General features: G+C 40.0%; 1 pseudogene; it reads left to right on the forward strand.

Moving 5' to 3' along the window:
• Nucleotides 1-249: 249 nt before the first annotated feature.
• Nucleotides 250-1,332, forward strand: LOC118729646 (annotated as a pseudogene).
• The last annotated feature ends 3,308 nt before the right edge of the window (nt 1,333-4,640 follow it).

Here is a 4,640-nt window from a genome sequence, read left to right on the forward strand (position 1 = left end):
TCCCATTCTTTATTCTTGAAACTTCAATTATACTTACTTTAAGACCTATATCCCTGCGTTTTCCCTCTGATTATTGATATTCTCCTCATTAGTCAAGGTCATACTTCAAATATCCTACATAATAAGAGAGGAATATGCTAATTAGCCCAGATATGCTAATTACTCACGACCAGTCAGGTGCTTAATAGTAATGACCAGTCAGGCCCTGCCCAGGAGTGGCCCCTCACAGAAGTGGCCACCTGTGGGGGCATGTGTGGGCCAGCAGCACTGCCCAGCCTGGAGGCCGCCCTAGCCAAGGGTCACAAACAGGGCTGCTGCACTGCCTGGCCTAAGAGTGGCTCCCCAGCAGAAGTGGCCACCTGTAAGGCCATCATGATCCTGCACTTCCAGTTCCTGAATGCCAGACAGAAACACCAGAACTTCAGCAAACAGGCCAGCAAGGTCCTAAATGAGTATTTCTATTCCCACATAAGTAACACGTATCCCAGTGAGGAGACTAAGGTGGAATTTACCAATAAGTGTGGCATCACTCTCTCTCAGGTCTCTAACTGGTTCTAGGGGTGTCAAACTCAATCAGAGAAGGGGCCAAAATCTAAAATCCAGCCTAAATTGCGGGCCGAATGGTTTACTGAACAGTCATAAACTGTCATTGTGATGGAAACGCAGCGGAGTGCAGTGATGACGGCGCGGTGCGGGCCACATTGCAAGGCCTGGCGGGACGGATTTGGCCCCCGGGCCTTTTGTTTGACACAAGTGGAACCGTTAGGCAATAAGCAGATTCGTTATAAGAAAAATATCAGAAAGTTTCAAGAGGACACAATCATCTATGCCATCAAGACTGTGTGTCTGTCACCCTGGGGGCCACAGCCTCACCAGCTCCTGACACCCTCTTCCTCCACAGGCTCTGGTGGCCCTTTCAATCTTTCAGGATCTGGAGACATGTTTCTGGGGATGATCGGGCTCAATGGAGATTCCTACCCTGCCTTCCAGGTGGAATCACTCCGACACTCGGTGGGCCCAGAGGGCTATGTAGATAATCTGGGGGGAGGCCAGATGTACAGCCCTCAGGAAATGAGGGCAAACAGTGGCTGGCAGGAGGCTGTGACCTCATCCTCAGTGACATCCCCAACAGAAGGACCAGGGAGAGTTCATTAGATACTTCCAACTGATCTCACCCCTCAGGGCCACAGGGTGGGGGCTCACGTGGTGACTCTTGAGGAGAGGACAAAGACATCCGGAGGAAGAGCCCCAGACACAGGAGAAGCACAAGATGGAGAGGACAAACGGTGTTGCCCTACCCCAGCTGACTCAGTGCTGGGGTTGCTGATGATATAGCAAGGAGAAGGGGATCCACTAAGGGGAAGGTTGGGTCTTTTCCCTTCTTTTCAATCTTTTTCTCTCCCCATTTCTTACACAGAAACACATCCAGAACCATATCTTACAGATCCTCTCTTTCTCTCAATCACATATATAACTAATTCTGTTTTTTTTCCTCTCTCATAGATACATACACAACTATTGTTTCTCTAAAGACATATACATTCTCTCTCTCTCTCAGACACTATTCTGTCTGTCTGTCTGTCTGTCTGTCTCTCTCTCTCTCTCTCTCACATACTCTGGTTTTACCCATTCTCTCTCCCCCACCCCCTATCTGCTCTGGGATCTGTGGAGATGCCAGGCTTGCCCTACCTACCAGAGATCCCAAGAATGGAAACACAACTTCTGAACAAATGACCTGGCCACGCTCCAGGACCTTCCACCCCTTCTCCTGCAGACAGCTTTATTACCTCATATGCAGCTCATCTTAAACCAATAGAATCACTTGGGGGGGGGGGGGAGAAGGGGAGGAGAAAGGGAAAAACTTTATAAAAGAGTCAGAGTAGATAGCAGAGTTAAAGAAGGAAAGAGGATGTATGAGTGAACTGTAGGAGCTATAATGAAAATCAAGTATAGTTGTGTTCTGGGGACAGATTTTAAAAGTAGGAGTCATAAAAGAAAGAAAAAAGATAATTTATATTGAATAATTAGGCAGGTAGATAATTATTAAAACAGTGGGAGTAAGTAGAGAAGAATGTATTGGAAAGATAGGATGAGAAAGAAAGAGGAAGGGGAGAAAAGTTTTAAAGGGGAGCTGGTAGAGCTTAAAAGGAGAATGGGAAGAAGGAAGAAATGGGACAGGGAGGAAGTGAAAAAAAATTAAGGTGGGAAGAAAAGGAAAGGGGAGTGAGAGAGGGGTAAAGATAAAGGAAAGAAAGAACGTGGGGGCGGGGAGAAAGGGAGGGTAGGAGAAAGATAGGAAGAAGGAGGATGGAACAGAAGTAGAAAATAAGGAGGAAAGAAAAGTTTATAAATGATGAGTCAGTAAGAAAGAGTTACATAAAGGAGAGAAAAATTGTGTGAGAGGGAGAAGCCAATAAGGAAATCAAATACAATTGTGTGTGAAGGGGATAAAATTAAAAAATATCTAGTCTCTCTCTCTCTCTCTCTCTCTCTCTCTCTCTCTCTCTCTCTCTCTCTCTCTCTGTCTCTCTCTCTCTCTCTCTCTCTCTCTCTCTCTCTCTCTCTCTCTCCCCTTCTCCCACCTATATGGCACTATTTCTCTAAAGAACCCTGACTAATAGATGCACACATCTCAAGCATGTATTTCTTTGAAAATTAATCATGTTGAAGCTCTTTTCAAGCACTTTTTGGGCATATGAGTTTTGGTAAATGTCTGTACAAATGTTTCAAATTTTTTGTGTGTGTGTTTTTCCCCCCATTTTTATTTTTGAATAAATATAAGTCCTTCTTGTCAGACATGTGTTTTGCAAACAGCTTTCCCTAGTCTGTGGTTTGTTCATTTTAATTATAACCAATTTTGATGAGCAAAATTTTATACTTTTGAAGAATTCCTAAGTATCATTGTTTTCTTCTGGTTATTGCTTTCTGTGAACTAACAGAAGCATTTGGCTAGCCCCAAGCTACAGTCATAGCCAATTGTTTATTTTTTAAAAAGCTTTATGGTTTTAGTTGTTATAATTAAGTCTATAATCTACCTTAAACTTCATTTTGTATATAATGTGAAGTTGGGAGTTGAAGTTTATATTACAGTCATTCATTTTCATGAGATGAAATCAGGAAATACATTAATTTATTCAAATGAAATATCTCTCCTTAGGCCACTGCAAAATTGAATTCTCACATACACTTTCCATATATGACAGAAAATTATTAGTTCTTTTAAGAGACTGGAAGACAAAATTCCTGAGTTCCCATGTTATCCAATCATGTGGTGATCCCAATGGAATCTTCTAGCCCATGTTGCCTATGCTTATTTAATTTTTAATTTGAAAAAAAGGAAATTTGATTAGCATTATAAAAGAGCAGAGACCTAAAAAGAGGGACTTTATGTTTCTAGTTCCTTTATCTGATTGTTGTGTGGTCTTAAGACCTTCAACTTGTCCACTTAATTAAATAACTGCTAGACATTCTGTCCTTCTCACCAGACTTGATGAGGAAATATAATTGAAAACAAAATCTCCTACCAACCCAGAAAACAACTTCACAAAGGATTAGAGAGGAAAAAAAATAGTTTTGTTATTAAATAAGCATTAAACCAGAATGCAATGCAAATCTCAGGCAATCTATTAAGTGATTGCAAACATACAAACATCTCATTCTTATATATAGCCAAGCAGATAGCACCTATTATATATACACTTTCAAAATAAAAATTAACTGTTAATTTAATTACAAGCAAATAATTTCTTTCAGATTTCAAATTATTTTTAAAATATGCCTATTTTTGGTTCCCTCTCACTGAATTCAGTTTTGTTTGTTTGTTTTGTTATTTTCCAAGGTCCTAATTATCCACATGATTGGTTTCATAGGAGCCTATTTGTAGTAGAAGCAGACAGGTTCCACTCCTTGTATTTCAAAGTTAATAAATGTCTCTATGTTTTCTATTTCTCCCACTAGATTACACACAGTGATATCTTAATGAATAATTTTGGCACCACCAGATAGTGCACAATTACTCATGAATATTTGCAAAAAGAACTAAAGAAATGGAAGAAATGCAGAAAAGATTTAATTTCCTATAGTGAGTAGAAATTCTAAAAGTCAACAATTAGAATAAGCCCTCAGTTTTCAGACCTTAATTTTAATGGACTTTGGATTTGATGGACAAAATTTTTGGTCTGTATGTCGTATGTGAAAATTAATACCCTGTTAATTTTAAAATGCTTTTAAGCAAGATTTGCTTGTAATTAAATAGTTTATTTTTTGTCATTAACTCACTGTTATTTTTAACAAATTTTTGTGAATGGGCCATATATTGGAAAAAAACACTCTAGTAATTTTGCTGACATAAATACATATTGCATATCTACAACTGTAGTCTACATAAATTCAATAGTCACCACTCCTAAACGATGTTTGGTGAATGATTAGCATGTGATCACACTGTATTCAGTGATGTAATTGACTCTGCTGTCTCGCAGGGTGACTTTCTGGTACAGTTTTAATGCCTGCTGGCTGATGTTCTCATCTGCGCCAAGCCATGCACATTTGCTTACTCAGGGTGACTGGTGAATGCACACTTTTACTAAGGATAGATTGGACAAGGGACACAGAACTACGCAAGATCTAGGGAAAGAATG

Source organism: Pipistrellus kuhlii, unplaced genomic scaffold, assembly GCF_014108245.1.
Source record: "Pipistrellus kuhlii isolate mPipKuh1 unplaced genomic scaffold, mPipKuh1.p scaffold_m20_p_3, whole genome shotgun sequence".
In the NCBI taxonomy this organism is placed as follows: Eukaryota; Metazoa; Chordata; class Mammalia; order Chiroptera; family Vespertilionidae; genus Pipistrellus; species Pipistrellus kuhlii.